At 44.6% G+C, this 17,051-nt stretch overlaps 1 protein-coding gene across 1 annotated transcript in view; it reads right to left on the bottom strand.

Moving 5' to 3' along the window:
- Window positions 1-17,051, bottom strand: part of LOC106149898 — a 73,192-nt gene that overhangs the window by 30,774 nt on the left and 25,367 nt on the right. The window contains exon 2 of the mRNA XM_013520652.1: window positions 12,867-13,075. The gene's annotated coding sequence lies outside the window, so the exon portion shown is untranslated. The remainder of the gene's footprint in view (window positions 1-12,866; window positions 13,076-17,051) is intronic.

Raw genomic sequence — 17,051 nt, forward strand, 5'->3', positions numbered from 1 at the left:
AAAAAAAAAAAAAAAAAGAGCAGTACAGAAAGTGGCAAGAAGGATGGGATAAGTGTTCAAAGCGAGAGGGAGGATTTTGAGGAGGACTCACAGAGGGAAAAACAACCCAATGACACTTGGACACTTCAATATCCATGTTTAATTTTGAAGAGAACAACTAGCCACACGATCAGTGAAAACTAGAACATATATCATCCTGATCACACGCACAGCTTCAGAACACGCTACCCAACACCAGCAGGGGACATATTCTTCTCAGAGGCAACTCAACTCCCCAGTGTCAACTCTATGAAAGGCCCAAAACCAAGCCTCAGTAAATTTAAAAATACTGAACTCACATAAACTATGTTTTGTGACAACAATGGAATGAAATTAGAAATTAATAACAGAAGGATCTTTGGAAAGTTTACAAGTATGTGCAAATTCAACACACACTCCTAAAAAACCACTCCTAAAAGAAGAAATCACAAGGCAAATTAGGAACTATCTTGAGATGAATGAAAACAGAAACACAACAGGCCAAATTTTATGGGATCATGTGAAAACAGAGCCCAGAGTGAAACTTATAACTGTAAAAACTTAAAGAAAAAAAATCTCAAACATATAACCTAATATTGTGCTTTAAGAAACTAGAAAGAAGAGCAAAATTAGTTCAAAGGGTGTAGAAAGAAGAAAATAATAAAGATTAAAGTAGAAATAGATGAAAGAGCAGCTAGAAAAACATTAGAACTGCAGGAATGGTGACACACACCTAGAATCCTAGCACTCAGGAGGCTGAGGCAGGAGGGTCATTGCAAGTTTGAGACCAGCCTGAGCTACAAAGTGAGCTCAAGGCCAGCCTGAACAGCATAGCAAGACCCTGTCTCAAAAAGACAAAAAAAAATTGGAGAAAAATCAATAAAACCAAAAGTTGGTTCTTTGAAAAGATCAACAAAATTGACAAAGCTCTAATTACAGTGATTAAAGGGGAAAAAAAAGAGCAAATACTGCATATACTGAAATAAGGTATGAAAGAAAGGAAATTAATACAGACTTTACAGAAATAAAAAAAAAGGTTGGATGGAATCTATCTGTGTAGCTGTCTCATCTTAGATTTTTGTTTCTTGAAAATTTTTTGATTACTAGATCAATCTCTTTATGTGTAATGGACTTTTTCCAATTGTTTTTCCCAGTAAACAAAACAAGAATATCTAATCTCACCATTTCTCTTTAGTATTGTACTGGAGGTTGTAGCCAAGGCAATCAGGCAAGAAAAAAAAATATATATATAAAGGCATCCATATTGGAAAAATAAAGCTACTTCTACTTCCAGATGACATTATATCAGAATATAACAGGAAAAAAAACACTCCAGAAAAGTGGCAGGAAACAAACTCCATATGCAAAAACAAATTGGTATTCTATATATCAGCAATAAACAACTTCAAATTTAATTATTAAAATTCTGCCAGGCCTGGCGGCACACTCCTGTAATCTCAGCACTCAGTAGGCTGAGGCAGGAGGATCGTTGTGAGTTGAAGGCCAGCCTGGGCTGCAAAGTGAGCTCAAGGCCAGCCTGAACTGCATATCAAGACCCTGTCTCAAAAAGACCAAAAAAAAAAAAAAAAAAAATCCATTTAAGGGCCAGGGATATAGCTCAGTGGCACAAGTGCCTGGCTAGTAAGTGCAAGATCCTGAGTTCAATTCTTGGTACCAAACAAAAAATAAAATTCCATTTAAAACAGCAATCAAAAGAATAAAATACCTAGGTATAAGTTTTAACAAAAGAAGGGCAAAACTTTACTGAAAGCTTTAAAACACTGTTGAAAGAAATTTCCAAAGATTTAAGTGAAAAAGAAAACATCCCTTATTCATAGAGAGGAAGACTATATTATAAGATGACAGCATGCCCCGGCTTGCTCTTCATGTAAATCACAATGCTCATCTAAATTCCAACTTCCTTTTTGATGTTGGACTGGCTGGTTCTAAAATTCAAATGGAAATGCAGGGAGTCTCAAACAGCCAAAGTAATGTTGAAAAAGGAAAACAGAATTAAAGGCTTTACGCTTTCCATTTGTAAAATTTACTACAAAGCTGCAGCATTGAAAACTCTGTGGTACTGTCATATGCAGAGAAATGATCAAAAAGCATGCTGTGTTTGAATGTTTCAAAATGTACTGCAGGAAAACACACATTGCCGTGCATCCCCCTCACAATGCTCCCCCGCACTTTGAGCGCACTTGTCCCACTGTTCCTGCTACTTTCTGCAGCCGTTCTGGAAGTCCTCTTTCATGAGTGTCCTCAGTTGTGCTGTCATAGCTACCTCGATGTCCTGAAACGATTCAAAATTTTTACCTTTCATGGCTATCTTGACTTTGAGGAAGAGCCAGAGGTCACATGCTGCCAGATCCAGTGAATGAGGTGGATGAGGACATACAGTCAAGTTTTCATTTGACAGAAATTACCACAAATGATTAATCAACTCAGGGAATCATAAAATACAGTGAAACTTCACATTTTTAAATTCAGTACAGTAAGAGACACATTGCCATTAGCCCCACAGTGTACTCAGAATACTTCCCCTCTCTTCAAACACACTTTCTCATCATTCTTTTTTTTGTTTTTCCTGGTCTTTTTGAGACAGGGTCTCGCTATGCAGTTCAGGCTGGCCTTGGGCTCACTTTGTAGCCCAGGCTGGTCTCGAACTTGCAATGATCCTCCTGCCTCAGCCTCCAGAGTGCTGGGATTATAGGTGTGTGCCGCCACACCCAGCCTCCCCATAATTCTTGGCAATATGTCCTTTAAAGTAATAATTTTTTTTAGATTTAAATATTCATTGTATTTTTCAAGCACCATTTGTATGTAGATCAATGGCATAGAATTCAGGGGACAGACGTACACTCACACACTTACGGTCAGTTGCTTTTCTTTTTGTGTGTTCTAACACTTTTCTAATTTTTTAAGATTTTCTTTTATTTTTCATCGACAAATGACAATTGTTATATTTTATGGAGTAAAATATAATGTTTTAATACATGTATCTATCGCAGAATGATGAAATCAAAGTACTTGGCATATCCATCCCTTCAAGTATTTATCATTTACGGTGAGAACATTTAAAATCTTCTGTTTCAGCTCTTTTGAAATATAGGATACGTTTTTATGAAGTATAATTCCCTTGCGCTGTGGGATGCAGGAACGTATTCTTCTTCATTATAATTTTGTATCCTTTATCTCATTCCCCTCTCTCTCCCTCTTTTCCTTACTCACCCCTACCCCAGCCTCTGGTGTGACCAAGAAATACACAAAACCATCGCACTCTCTAGATCTGCAAGTTCTGCTTTCTAGGGTCCACATGGAAGTGAGAACATGTGATCTTTGTCTCTCTGTGCCTGGCTCATTTCCCTTAGTAGAATGTTCTTCTGTTCATCTACATTGTTCCAGATGGCAGGATTTCCTGATCAAAATGTATTTTTAATAACTCATGGGTCTAAGAAGTAATTAAAAGTCTTTACAATGATAATTAAGTATGTAATAAACACAAAATGGGTGATGAAAACAATATACCAGTATGGATGCAGTGTAGCTAAAGTGGTTTATATCGATCAGCTCATAGATTGAAATATTTATATTTTTTTCAACTGAAAATGTGAATTACATCTTCAGCTTATGCTGGGAAAGGAATGTGATTTTTTTAAAAACAAGTAACTTTTTAATAGTTGTTAAAACCAGACATACAGATGTATGGAATGGAGCAGAGCGCAGGGACAAACCCACACACAGGAGGACAACACAGGGTCTAAGGTCCTAGCTTGGCCCTTTACAATGTGCTAATATTGTCCCATGGGGAAAGAACAGTCTGTTTGACAAATGGTATTAGCACAGGATCCCTCCCCTGTAAGAGAGGTCAACTTCATTTACTTCTCATGGGGTAGCTTCACTCACACCGCAGTTTAAAATGGATCAAGGCGCAAATGTGAGAGCAAAATCCCTAACCTGTCAACAGGAGAGAGACAGAGAGATGAACCTGCAGGACCTTGGATTCGGTAATGGCTTCTCAGAAATGATGATGACAGCCTAGACACCCAATTAGAAAGATAAATTGGACTTCATTACAATTAAAAACTTTGATGCATCAAAGGCAGTACTGAGAAAGCTGAAAAACATCCCCCAAATAGGAAGAAATACTTGTAAATTATATATTTCATAAGTCAAGTGTCCAGAATACATAACAGACTCTTACTACTGAATAAAACAACAAATTATCCAGTGTTTAAATGGGTAAACAATGTGAATAAACACTCTCCAAATTAGATACACACAGGCCAATAAGCCCACGAGAAGATGCTGAACATGGTTACTCATGAGGGAAATGCAAATCAAAACCACAAGGAAATACTGCTTCATAACAGCTATGATGACTATGCTCAAAAAGATGGACAATAGCTAATGTTGTTAAGATGCAGACATTGAAACCGTCATGCATGGCTGTAGGAATGTAAAACGGGACAGCCTCTGGGAAAATCACTTTGGCAAGTCCTCAGAAAGCTAAACATAGAAAGGCACCATGACCTAGCAGTTCCATTAGGTATGTACTCAAGAGAACTGAAATATATATTCATGCAAAAATTTGTACATGAATGTTCATAGCAAAATTATGCATAAATAGCCAAAAAAGTAAAAACCATGCTATCTTAGTCCATTTTGTTTTTGTAACAGAATGCCACAGACTGGGTAATTTATAATGAACAGAAACTTATTTGGCTCAGAGTTCTAGAGGCTGAGAAGTCCAAGAGCATGGTGCCAGCATCTGTTTAACATCTGCCTGGCATCTGGTGAGAGCCTTCTTACTGTACCATTCCATGAAAGAAGGGCAAGAGTATGAGAGAGGGGGGAGGGAGGACTCACATCTTGAAGCCCTTCTTTTTTTTTTTTTGTTTTGGTTTTTCTCCAGTACCGGGAACCGAACTCATGACCTTGCACTTGCCAGGCAGGTGCTTTTGCCACTGAGCTAAATCCCCAGCCCCTTTGAAGCCCTTCTATAGTTGTCTAATTCATTCCATAGTTGTCTAATTCATTCAAGTGAATGGAGGGCTTGTGACCTAAATACCTCCCATTAGGCTCCGCCCCCCCAACACTTGTACTAAGCATCAAGTTTCCCACACATGCCTCTTGGGGGACACACTCAAACCATGGCAACCCCAAATGTCTGTTAGCTGATGAATGAATTACACAAAGTGTGGTATATCCATGCTGCAATATTATTCAGCCTTACAAAGCATGGGGTACTGGCCAGGCGTGGTGGTGCACACCTGTAATCCCAGCACTTGGAAAGCTGAGGCAGGAGGATCGTTGCAAGTTCAAGGCCAGCCTGGGCTACAAAGTGAGCTCAAAGCCAGCCTGAACTGCATAGCAAGACCCTGTCTCAAAAAGGCAAAAACAAAACAAAGCAAGAATGGGGTACTGTTATAGGGCACAATGTGAAGGGATCTTGAAAATATTATTCTAAGGAAGAGAAGTCATATATAAAAGTCATATGTAAAAGTGGGATCCCATTGATCTGAAATGTTCAGAGAGTAGGTAATTTTGCTCAGAGGCAGACACTGTATCAGCTACCATTAAGGGACGAGGAAAGGGGCTGGGGATTTAGCTCAGCGGCAAAAGCGCCTGCCTGGCAAGCGCAAGGTCGTGAGTTCAGTTCCCAGTACTGGAGAAAAACCAAAAAAAAAAAAAAAAAAAGGACGAGGAGAAGGAGAAATTCAGACTGACTACTAATAGGTATGGGATTTGGGGGCTTTGTTCAGGAATTGATAGTGGTGATCTCATGAAAGTACAGATCCACAGAAGCAAAAAGAGGGAGGAGGTGCACACCTCCTTTGGCAGATTTTTCTCCACAGATGTCCACCAGGTTCTCATGTGAAAGACTGAGAAGTCAAGGAGCTGGAGACACTTTTACCCATGATACAGATGGGGGAATCACAGACCCAAGTGGGAAGTAATAAACAGAGCAATGATTAAAACCCAAGCCAACTTAACTTCTGCGGAGATTGGCTCAGCCCTCTCATAAATGCCTAGCAGTAGAAAGTATTTCTAGACATAAACGCTGTTTTCCTCAATCCCTACTGTCTGCCCATGATGTCCAGTATTCAGTCAAAATTATCAGACAAGGGGGCTGGGGATTTAGCTCAGCGGCAAAAGCGCCTGCCTGGCAAGCGCAAGGTCATGAGTTCGGTTCCCGGTACTGGAGAAAAACAAAAAAAACAAAAACAAACAAACAAACAAAAAAAAATCAGACAAAACATAAATGCAAGAAAAAGCAATCAATTGTTAATAAACAAAGAAAGCAACACAGAATTAGCCCAGATTGGCAACTATTGGAATGTGTATTTAAAATAATTAATGGTAGTATGTTAAAGGCTGTAATGGAAAAGGTACACTAAATGTATAGTTAGGGGGAAATTTCAAGAGAGACTGAATTGTAACAAGAACAAAATGGACATGCTACAAATTTTAAAAATATGGTGAAAAATGAAGAATGTTTTCTATAGATCCAATGCAACCCACGAGAGAATCAGTGAATGTGAAGACAGGTCAATGGAAAGTATACAAACTGAAACATAAAGAGAAATCAGAATAGAAAGGAGAAAGAGAGATAAAGAAAGACGAGAAAGAAAGAATAACAGGGCTGGGGATTTAGCTCAGTGGCAAAAGCGCCTGCCTGGCAAGCGCAAGGTCCTGAGTTTGGTTCCCGGTACAGGAGAAAAACCAAAAAAAAAATAATAATAATAACAAAGAGAAACCATTATGGTTCAGATTCAAATGTCTCCTAACCGTGTCACATGTCCAGACACGGGGCTTTTAGAAGGTGACTGGACCACTGGGCGCCATGCTCCTCAGCAGACTCACCCACAGATGAGATCGAAGCTGAATGTGCTGTGAGGAGGTGGGGCCTGGCTGGAGGTGGTCACTGGGGGCGTGGTCTGGAAAGGCGGATCTTTGTTCTCAGCCCCTCCCTCTCTCTCTCTGCTTCCGGGATGCCGTGATGTGAGCGGCATTCCTCCACCAGACCCTTCCGCATGCTGTTCTTGCTGTGGAGCCAGCCAGAGACTGAATTCCTTAAAACTGACCTGAAATAAACCTCTTTTTTCTTGAAATTGTGGGTGTAAGGTGTTTCGTCCCAGCAGCAGTAAAGTAACAAAGGAAAAAAAAAAAAAAAAGAATCCCCAAAAAACCAGTGGGACAATATCAAGTAAGCTGTATGGGCAACTGGAATTCCAGAAGGATAAGAAGAAGACAGAAGAAATATCTGAAGAAATTTGTGACTGAAAATTTTCCAGTATCAATTAAGTATAATAAATCATAAGCTCAACCTTAAAAGGCTTAAGAGACTCCAAATGGAATAAGTTCATTTTTCTGAAAACACATTTGTTTACCTAGAAATAACATATTGTAAATCAAAGATTAAAAATACTGAAGGCAGACGGAGGAAAAAGATACATTGCATACAGAGAGACAAAGATAAGAATTACATCAGAAAAATGCAGGCCAGAAGACAATCAGCATGGGATTTTTAAAGCACTTAGAGAAAAAGAAAAAGAGAAATCTGTAAACCAAGAATTTTCTGGGCAGTGAAAATACACTCACTAATAGATTTCCTCAAGAAGGAGAAAGAAACAAAACATTTTTCAAACAAACAAAAGCTTGGAATGTATTACTCTCAAACCAGTACTTCAGAAATAATAATGTTGAGGCAGAGGGTAGAGCACTCACTTAGTGTGCACAAGGCCCTGGATTGCATCCCTGGTCCCGTGCACAAGCACATGCACATGCATGTGTGAGCATACATGCACATAGGCTGAATAAAATTAATTCTACATGCATGTGGAATATGACATCAAATTAAAACTTGAATGTATACCAAGAAGAGAAAAAGCACTTGAAATGGCATAAGGAAGAAAAATATAATTTTTTATTTCTGATTGCTCTAAAAGATAATTAAAATAAGTATAGCAAGGTGGCAGGAAACAAGGTTAATATACAATGGCCCATTGCTTTTCTACAGTGTATACCAGCAATGAACAAGTAGAAACTGAAATGTAAAAACACATTACTGTTTACATTAGAAGCCCCCCACCAAAATTAAATACTAAGGTATAAATCAAACAAAAATGTTCAATGTTTATATGATGAAAACTATAAAACCAAGAAAACTACAAAATCTTGATGAAAGATGTCAAAGAACTAACCACTTGCCAGTCCAATTATTTAACTATAGGATGACCAAAACTTGCATATTTTTCATTAATTTTATAATATAATATTGTAGGAAAAAAGATAACTTTATCAAAGTTATTCAATGCAAGAATTGACTGGTTGAAATTGCACTTACCCAAGTGGTGCCCAGGATAGTCACTACATGAACAAACACACTACCAGAATGACACTCAGAGTAAACCATTAAGTTAAATAAATGGAGAGATTTTCCATCTTCAGAGGTAAGAGGACACAACATTGTCAAGGTGCCAGCTCTTCTGCCTTCATCTATAAAGTCAATGCAGCCCCAGTTAAAATCTCAGCAAGTTATTTTGTGGATATCAAAATGAATTGATTCTAGGGCTTATAGACAGAGGCAAAAAACTCAGAATAGACAACTCAGTATCAAAGAACAAAATCAGAGGACTGACAGCACCCAGCTTCAGGGCCACAGTAATCAAGACAGTGTGGTATTGATGGAAAAATAAACAATAGATCAGTGGAGCACAGTAGAAGGCCCAGAAATAGATCCCAGATAAATATAGTCAACAACCGGGCACGGTGGTGCATGCTCATAATCTCAGCACTTTGGGAGGCTGAGGCAAGAGAATCACAGGTTCATGCCCAGGCTGGACAATTTAGCAATTTAGCAAGACCTTGTATCAAAATAAAAAATTAAAAAGTCTGAAGATGTAGCTCAGCATGAAGGCCCTGTGTTCAAGTTTCAATCTCCAGGAAACACACACACACACACAGAGGAGAGAGAGAGAGAGAGAGAGAGAGAGAACTGAGATTTAAAGGCAAATACAAAAAAGATACTTTTTTCAATCTGTTTTCAATAAGTGCTGTTCGAACACACATCTGGCAAAATGAGTCTAGACATAGACCATACCTTTCACAAAAATTAACTCAAAGTGGACCACAAACCTAGATGTAAAATGCAAAACTAGCCTGATGTGGTGGCATGTACCTATAACCTCAGCACTTGGGAGGCTGAGGCAGGAGGATTGCCATGAGTTTGAGGCTAGCCTGGGCTACAGAGCAAGTTCAAGACCAGACTGAACTACCTAGCAAGACCCTATCTCAAAAACTAAGGGGGAAAAACAGCCACAAAATACCACTGCCCATCTATTAGAATGGCCAGGATCTCAAACACTAACAAATACCACATGCTGGAGAAGATGTAGAGCAAATGGAACTCTCACTTCTTATTGGTAGGAATGCAGATTGGTACAGCAAGAACTTTAGTGGTTTCTTACAAAAAGTGATCTTACCAAACCAATGTGGCAATCGCATTCATTGGTACTGCCCAAATGAATTAAAAATATTGGTCCATATACACTGTTCACATGCTTATAATAGCTTTAATTCTCATTGGCAAGACTTGGGAACAGCCAAAGTGTTCCTCAGTGGGTGAATGAATGCATTAACTGGTATATCAAAAGCAAGGAAAAAGAAAAGGCCATGTGTGGTGCTGCATACCTGTAATCCCAGCACTCTGGGAGGCTGAGGCAGTGCAATAGCAAGTTTGAGCCCAACCTGGGCAACTTAATAACTTAATGAGGTCCAGTCTCAAAACAAAATATTTATAAAAAGGGCTACAGATGTAGCCCAGTTTGAAGGTCCTGAGTTCGATCCCCAGCACCTTAAAGCAAAGGCAAGGGGCGGGGGGGAAGAAGAGAAAAACAAGAAGAATCACCTATCAGTCACAAAAAGAATGGAGGAATCCTTAACACACATTTCTAATGGAGGAAGCCAACCCGAAAAGGCAAGAGGCTGTCAGGATGAGTGTTTAGGGTAATGAACCCATTCTGTCTGACACCACACAGTGGTGGATGTGTCTTTACACATCTGTTTCGTCCCATGGCGTGTAGACAGCGGTGGGATCCCATGGGAACTGTGGGCTGTGGGTAGAATGTGTCCACGTGGGACACATTTGTCCCTATCAGGGGATGGAGCAGGCTGTAGTGTGTGAGCTGAGAGGAAATATAGAAATTGTTTGCTCTTTCTGTTCAACTTTTCTCTAAACCTAAACCTCTAAAAAACATAGTCTACCACAACGAAATGATTCACACTTGCCATCCTCCCGCCTCAGCCTCCCAGAGCGCTGAGATTATAGTAACAATGAATTGTATATTTATAGCAGGTCTGAAAGCAGAGAGTTGTGTAGCCGTGTGAATGGAGAGAGGAGTGGAATCTGTACTGTCGCAAAGCCCTGACTCTGTACGCAGGACGTGCCCTCCGATTTGAAGGTGCTCTGGGAGCGCTTGAAGAAGTTAACTGGAAGCTCTCCTGCATGGCTGAGGAGCACACACGGTGACACAACCATTTTGGCACATGGATGGGCAGTTTAAAAATAAAACATACGCACATCACCAAAAATGGCAGCGTCAGAAACTCTAAAAATTCATCCCTCTGCTGAAGAAATGGCTACGCTAGCAAAAGATGCCAGGCTCAACACCCTTGGAATTCTGAAATCTAATAAAAACCTTTCAAGAATCAAAGGACTGCTTAATTAAGAAAGAAGCCACTTCATTCTAGCTAAGAGAGTGTTGTGACTTCTTACTTCCTGTCCCTGGCCACCTCCTGACCCACCCAGAGCAGCCTCAGTAAAGGTTTCATCTTCCCCATGTGGTTTGTTGGTACCAGGGGGCAGTAAAGGGCCTGTCCCACACATTTGCAGTGAGCAATTTGGAAATAAAATTAAGAAGATGATTCCACTTGCAATCACATGAAAAAGAATCAAACAGGGATGAGTTTTACAGAGGAGGTGTATGACTTGTACACCGAGAACTATCAAACATGGTTGAAGAAATAAAGACCTTAATAAATAGAAAAACAATCCTTGTTCACAGGTTGTTAAGATGGCAGTACTCCCCAAATTGATCTACACATTCAGTGCAATCCCTATTTTAAAAATTCAACTGCCGTTTTGCAATGAATAGGTACTTACCCTAAAATTCAGATAGAAATGTACTAAACCCTAGACAGCCAAAACAATCTTGATGAAGAAGGACTAAGTTGGTCAGTTCACAAGTTCCTGATTGCAAAAGTTGCTACAAAGCTACAGCCAGGCATAGTGGCACATAGGGCTTGCCTGACAGGTGAGGGTCACTTCCTGGTTTACAGAGGGCCGCCATCTTGCTGTGTCCTCTCTGGTGAAGTCATGAGAATGGGTCCTCCATAGTCGGATGGGATTAGGGTCTTTACAAGAGAGGAAGAGACACCAGAGAATGCATATTTCCTCACTCTTTTGCGCCATCTCTCTCTCTCTCTCTCTCTCTCTCTCTCTCTCTTGTACCCTGTGTGAAGACATAACAAGATGGCTGCCATCCATAACCAGGAAGTGGTCCTCAACAGGAACAGAGCCTGCCGGCACCTTGCTCTTGGACATCTCAACCTTTGAAACTGTGGGAAATAAAAGTCTGTTGTCTAGTCTACCCAACCTGTGGTGTTTTGTTGTGGCCAAAGTAATCGGACCTTGCTTACCACAAGTGTGTGCATTCGTCCAAACTCATCAAACGGCACACTTAAGATCTGTACTATTTTACTAAATTAAATTTTACCTTAAGGAAACATAAAGAAATATTGAATTTTAGTTATAGGTCTGCCCATTACAGTGGTATAAGTTACTCATCCTAAGGCTGTTTTCTTGTTATTCTAGGTTTAAACAAGTGGTGAAAACTGGGAGCCGGATTTCCCACGGCTGGAGAAAGGGATCATGGGAAGAGGAGGTCTAGACGTGCACAAGGCTGCTGAGGTGGACCTGGATGTGTCGGTATGGACCTGGGTGTGTGTGTGTGTGGAAGGAAGAGTATGATGCAGACAAAGTTTAAACAGGTGGGAGGTGTAGGATAAAAGCATTTACAGAGAAGTTCCTGCTACTAGTCCTGCAACTTTTCTGTCCAGTTCAAAATTATTTTAAAATATTTCCAAAAAATGAAAAAGAAAACCTAAATAAAGCAAAGTGAGTTGGCCAAGCCGGCGCACAGGGATCCGAGAGTGGGGGTGTCTTGGCAAGAACCCCTTTGCCACACCGTGCATGCAAGTGTAACCCTTGCACCCCTTCACGGTGGAGGGGGTGCCACGTGGATGCTCCCCTTTGGAAGACGCAGCCGCGCCTGGCAGCAAGAAAAGAGGTCAGGCCGGGAGCCAGGGTACCTGGGCCCGCACTCCACTCCGCTGTGGGCTTCGGGGGAGGAGGAGAGTGGCCCTGTCCGCACCGCGAGGGGGCCAGTCTGTTTTCGCCACTCTAGACCTTGCCAAAGCCAGAATGGCTCTGGCCAGTGTCTCAAAGACCCGAGGTGGCCCCCCGAGGCTTTCCACTTTCCAAGAATTCCTCTCCGCCCGCACTGCCGGCTCTTGGCCTGTCAGCCACTCAGCACTCGGCCCGGCTTGTCCCCACGCCAGCCGCAAGCTTGTGATGTGATTTTCCAGCCCGAGGCATCTCCTTTCCCTTGGAAGCTCCAGTTCTCAGCCCTCCCTGCCCCCAGCCACAGGCAGCGCGGCCTGGGCTCCAACCTGCAGGGCGGATGCACAGACAGAGGTGAGCTCAGGGCCCCCTCCTCCTGTGGCCATCACTCATGCCTCCAGGAATCACCTGCCACCCCATCTGCCCACACCCAACCATCTACCTTGAAATCTCAAGGCTGTCTAGGCAGGCTCCAGCCTCCCTGGGACCCGGAGAACATTCCTCCATTCATCTCACACCTTTTTATGGAGTATTCCGGGTGGGGCTGAGCACACACAGACCCGCAGCTCTTACATCCCAAACACACAGGAATGCATAACTGCGTGGGGAGAGTCCTCTGTAGCCAAGGAGATAGGGGAGGCATTTTCCAGGCTGAAAGAGAAGAGAAAGGAGTGTCAGGAAGAACAGGAAGTACAAAGGTCCTGAGGCCACGTCAAGTTCAATGCTCAGAAAAAGATCAGTGGTTGATAGGGACACGTGGGCAGGGCCTTACGGCCAAAGCAATGATCATGTTTCTCCCAGGAACCATGGAAGGTTTAAGCCCCCAAGTGACATGAGTATATCCGTTTGTGAAGATACCCTGAGTAGAGGACAGTGCTCCCACACCTGGTGGCCAGCCTGCTTGGTGACACTTCTCAGACTGTCGGCGCCATGCCACCCCTCCCCTTATAGGGGGCGTGGCTCGTAGGAGTAGCTTATGCCTCAGTCTCCCTACCAAACACTGCTGTTTATGACCAGTCCTCACCAGCCCACTCTTTAAGTGCTTTCCTGAGATAGAATTCACACACTGTGAAAATTACCATTTAAAATGTGCAATTCGCTGGTCATTAGTGTTCTCACAGATAGCTGTAGCCACTGGCACAGACCATTTTAGAACATCCTCTTCACCTCCAAGACACCTGTAGAGCTGGGTGTGGTGGTCCACACCTATAATCCCAGCACTCTGGGAGGCTGAGGCAGGAGCATCTTGCAAGTGTAAGCCCAGCCTGGGCATCTTAGCAACTTAGTGAGATCCTGTCTCAAAATAAAAGACAAAGGGATGGCAAAGGCCCTAGATTCAATCTGCAGTACCACAAAGAGAAAAGAAATGCTTTAGCCCTTTACGCTCCCCACCCTCAGTCCCCACCAGCTGGAAGCAAACACTCGCTTACCTCCTGCTGCTCTAACAACAGGTGCCCAGCCACACATCACTCGGCGTGGCTCCTACCCAGGGCCTGGATGCTGTCTGCACTGCATGCCCACTCACAGGACTGCAGCACCCAGGACCACCACAAGGGTGCCCTGGAATGCCAGCTCTATGCTCCCCGCAGCTTCCAGGATGGGAAGCTATGCAGCCCCTACCCAGTCTTTGCCGCTGAAAACTCAGTATCCGCCCTCCTACCTGCCCCATGAGCTAGTTTCCAGTGGTGGTGTCAATCCCAAGGACAGAGCCTTGGGCCTCAGCTTGGGGCCCGCTTCTGCTCCTGTCCTGACCTGGGCATCTCTCAGAAACTTGCAACACCATCATCTCAGGTCCCACTCCCAGCATCCACCCTGTTTCCCAGAGGCCCTTGGGACAGAGGCACTGCCCAGGTCAGAAGCACATGGGCCCCGGAGCACCCAGTGGGAGGGGAAAAGATGCTCCCTTCAGTCGGGTGGACCTTCCCTGTTCCACCCCCAGAGGGGGGCACGAGACGCAGGCCTGAGTGAAATACAGAGACGGCGGAGGTGAAAGAAGCCGAGAGACAGACAGACAGGCCCAGAAGTGGAGGTGCTGTCCTCAAGAACGGGGGTTCTTTGGGGTAGAGTACACTCCTGCAATTGGTTTGGGGATGGGCACTGGTCCCCAGCTGGGACAGTTAGTTTCCTCTCAGATCTAAGAGGTCTCTCTGGATTGTTAAATTGCCCACGCTGGGCTCCAACTTGGGACACTCCTGCCTCAGCCTCCCAGAGTGCTGGGATCACAGGAGTACACCGCCAAGCTCAGCTCTCTCCTTATTTTGTGTTGAGAATTTTCCAGATAATGCCTAGGGTTGCCTCAAGCCACTCTTCGCAGCTCCTGGGCTGAACTCAGGGGACAGAAACCAACCAACTCTGGGGCAGTAGAGAGGAGAGCTGAAGGCTGGAGATACAAACCTGGCGACGGGCTCTCCACCCCGGGACCTGGCCACACTCCTGGACTCCCCAGCGACCCAGGCCAGCGAATTCCCTGCTTGCCCTGGGAATGAACTGAGCAGGATCGCCTGTGAGCACTGTTTGCTGAGCGTCCAGAGGAAAGGGTTCTGGCCACTGACCGTACGGTGGGTTGGGGTTCACCAAGGCCCCGTCCAGCCAGCACCCTGGACGGCACTGTCCTCCTATGCCACTCGGCCCTCCCCTGTCTCACTCTGCCGTCTCCCCAGCCAGCCTGTCCGTCACAGCTTCAACGAGCAGGACGCGCTGGGGACAGCACCATGTCTCCCCCATGCTCCGCCAGCCTCGCCAGAACATTTGTGTCCCTGGCACTGATGCGCCCCCCAACGCCCTGCAGGGTTCCTGGAGGACAGACAGCTCTTGGGCTGCTGGACACTGGGACACGCAAACACCCCCTGATGCCTGCAGGCAAGGAAATACCCATGAAGCACTTTATTTATTTTATTTTACTTGACTTTGGTGCTAAGGATTTGAACCCAGGGCCTTGTGCATACTAGGTATGTGCTTTCCCCCTGAGCGACCCCCTCAGCCAGGGACAGCTGGACGCCCTCGTCCCAGCTTGGGAAACGTGACACACACTCCGTGTCCCTCCTGGGGACACCACTTTGCCTGAGCTCACCTTTGCATGACTTCCACCCTTTCCTTTCCCACGTCCCCTGGGAAAATTTCCTGCATAAGTCATACGCACAAAATTGTGCATCCAGGGTCGCCTCTCCAGTGACTATCAGGCTGCCTGTGGTCTCGACTCTACCTTGGGCTTCGCCTGTGTGCAGCCGGCTTCCTCAGGGCAGTGCTGACAACTCACAGGCCCCCCTCAAGCCCTGGAGCCATCGTCTTTTCTGTACCGCACCTGCTTATCCTTGTTCCCTGCCGTGACACCATCCCTGCACTGGAACACAAACCCCAACGCCTGAAACTCAAAGGAGGAGAGGGTTATTCTGGCTCACAGTTTCAGCACATGATCAGCAGCTCCAAGGCAGCAACGGGATGGTGGAGGGGCCTGGCGGAAGACAGCTGCTCTCCCCATGGCAGCCAGGAAGCAGGGAGGGAAGGGAAAGGTAGGGGACAAGAACTCGACCTTCCAGGTCACACTGCTGTGGCCCCCTCCAACCAGGCCCCCCTCTTAACAGCACAAACTTGTCCTTGAGTGAATCCACTGGTAAGTGCGGCACTTTGTGACCCAGTCACCTTCCACGGCTGTGAGATTGGGGGGTACATTTTAATCCAAACTGTACCATTCCCCACCTACCCCATCTCCTGATCCACAGATGTGAAGCCTGTCCTCAGCCACTCTGCTGTGGCTCGGATTTGGTTTGAGTGTGTCTGTCCCCCAAGGGTCCATGTGTTGGATGAGTGGCATTATTGAGAGGTCATGGTACCTTTAAGAGGCAGGACTGGGTGGGAGGTGGTGAGGTCACCGGGAGCCTGCAGCCCTGGGGAGGGTTTAGTGCGGTTCCCAGGGGACTGTGGGGGTTCTGGTGCAAGGCTTGTTATAGAGGGATCTGACCAACTCCTTGGGCTGGAGATGTAGCTCAGTGGTAGAGCACTTGCCCTGCATGTGTGAGACCCTAGGTTCAATCCCCAGAACTGAAAGAGAAAAAGATTGCCCCCTTCCCACACTCTCTGCCTCCCTTGCTCACAGGATGATCTTTTTGTGTCACACACATTGCTGCCATGACGTGACAGAGCCAAGAGGGTTTAAGCAATAGGGTTTCCTGATCTTGGATTTGTACCCTCCAAAACTGTGAGCTGAATGAGCCTCTTTTCTCTATAAAACATCCAGACTCGGGTGTTTTGTTATAGTAACAAAAAAACAGGCTAATCCACACCCTACATCACTCTCCACCTTCAGCCTCCACCCAGTGCATCTCAACTCTTACAGAGTCTGTCTCTCTTCTAGTGCGCGGTGTCCCTCACTCCCTTCTGAGGTGCCTTATTTAAGGAGCACCCAGCCCATCTTGTTTCCACTATAGCTCATGTCCCAATACTGGCTGCAGCCCTCCACCTCCCCTGGGGCTGCCTGTTACCCTCAACATAACAAATTGGTTGCCCTGGGGTTTGAGATCCTCTGGGATCTGAGGTTCCTGCTCTAAGCCTAGTTTTGGCTGGCACAGGGAGAGGGGTGACACACACCACCCCCCTCTGGTATGTCACTCGGGAAGACGTTGTTCCCCCA

The sequence above is a fragment of the Chinchilla lanigera genome, unplaced genomic scaffold, assembly GCF_000276665.1.
Source record: "Chinchilla lanigera isolate Chin_1 unplaced genomic scaffold, ChiLan1.0 scaffold00055, whole genome shotgun sequence".
Classification (NCBI taxonomy): domain Eukaryota; kingdom Metazoa; phylum Chordata; class Mammalia; order Rodentia; family Chinchillidae; genus Chinchilla; species Chinchilla lanigera.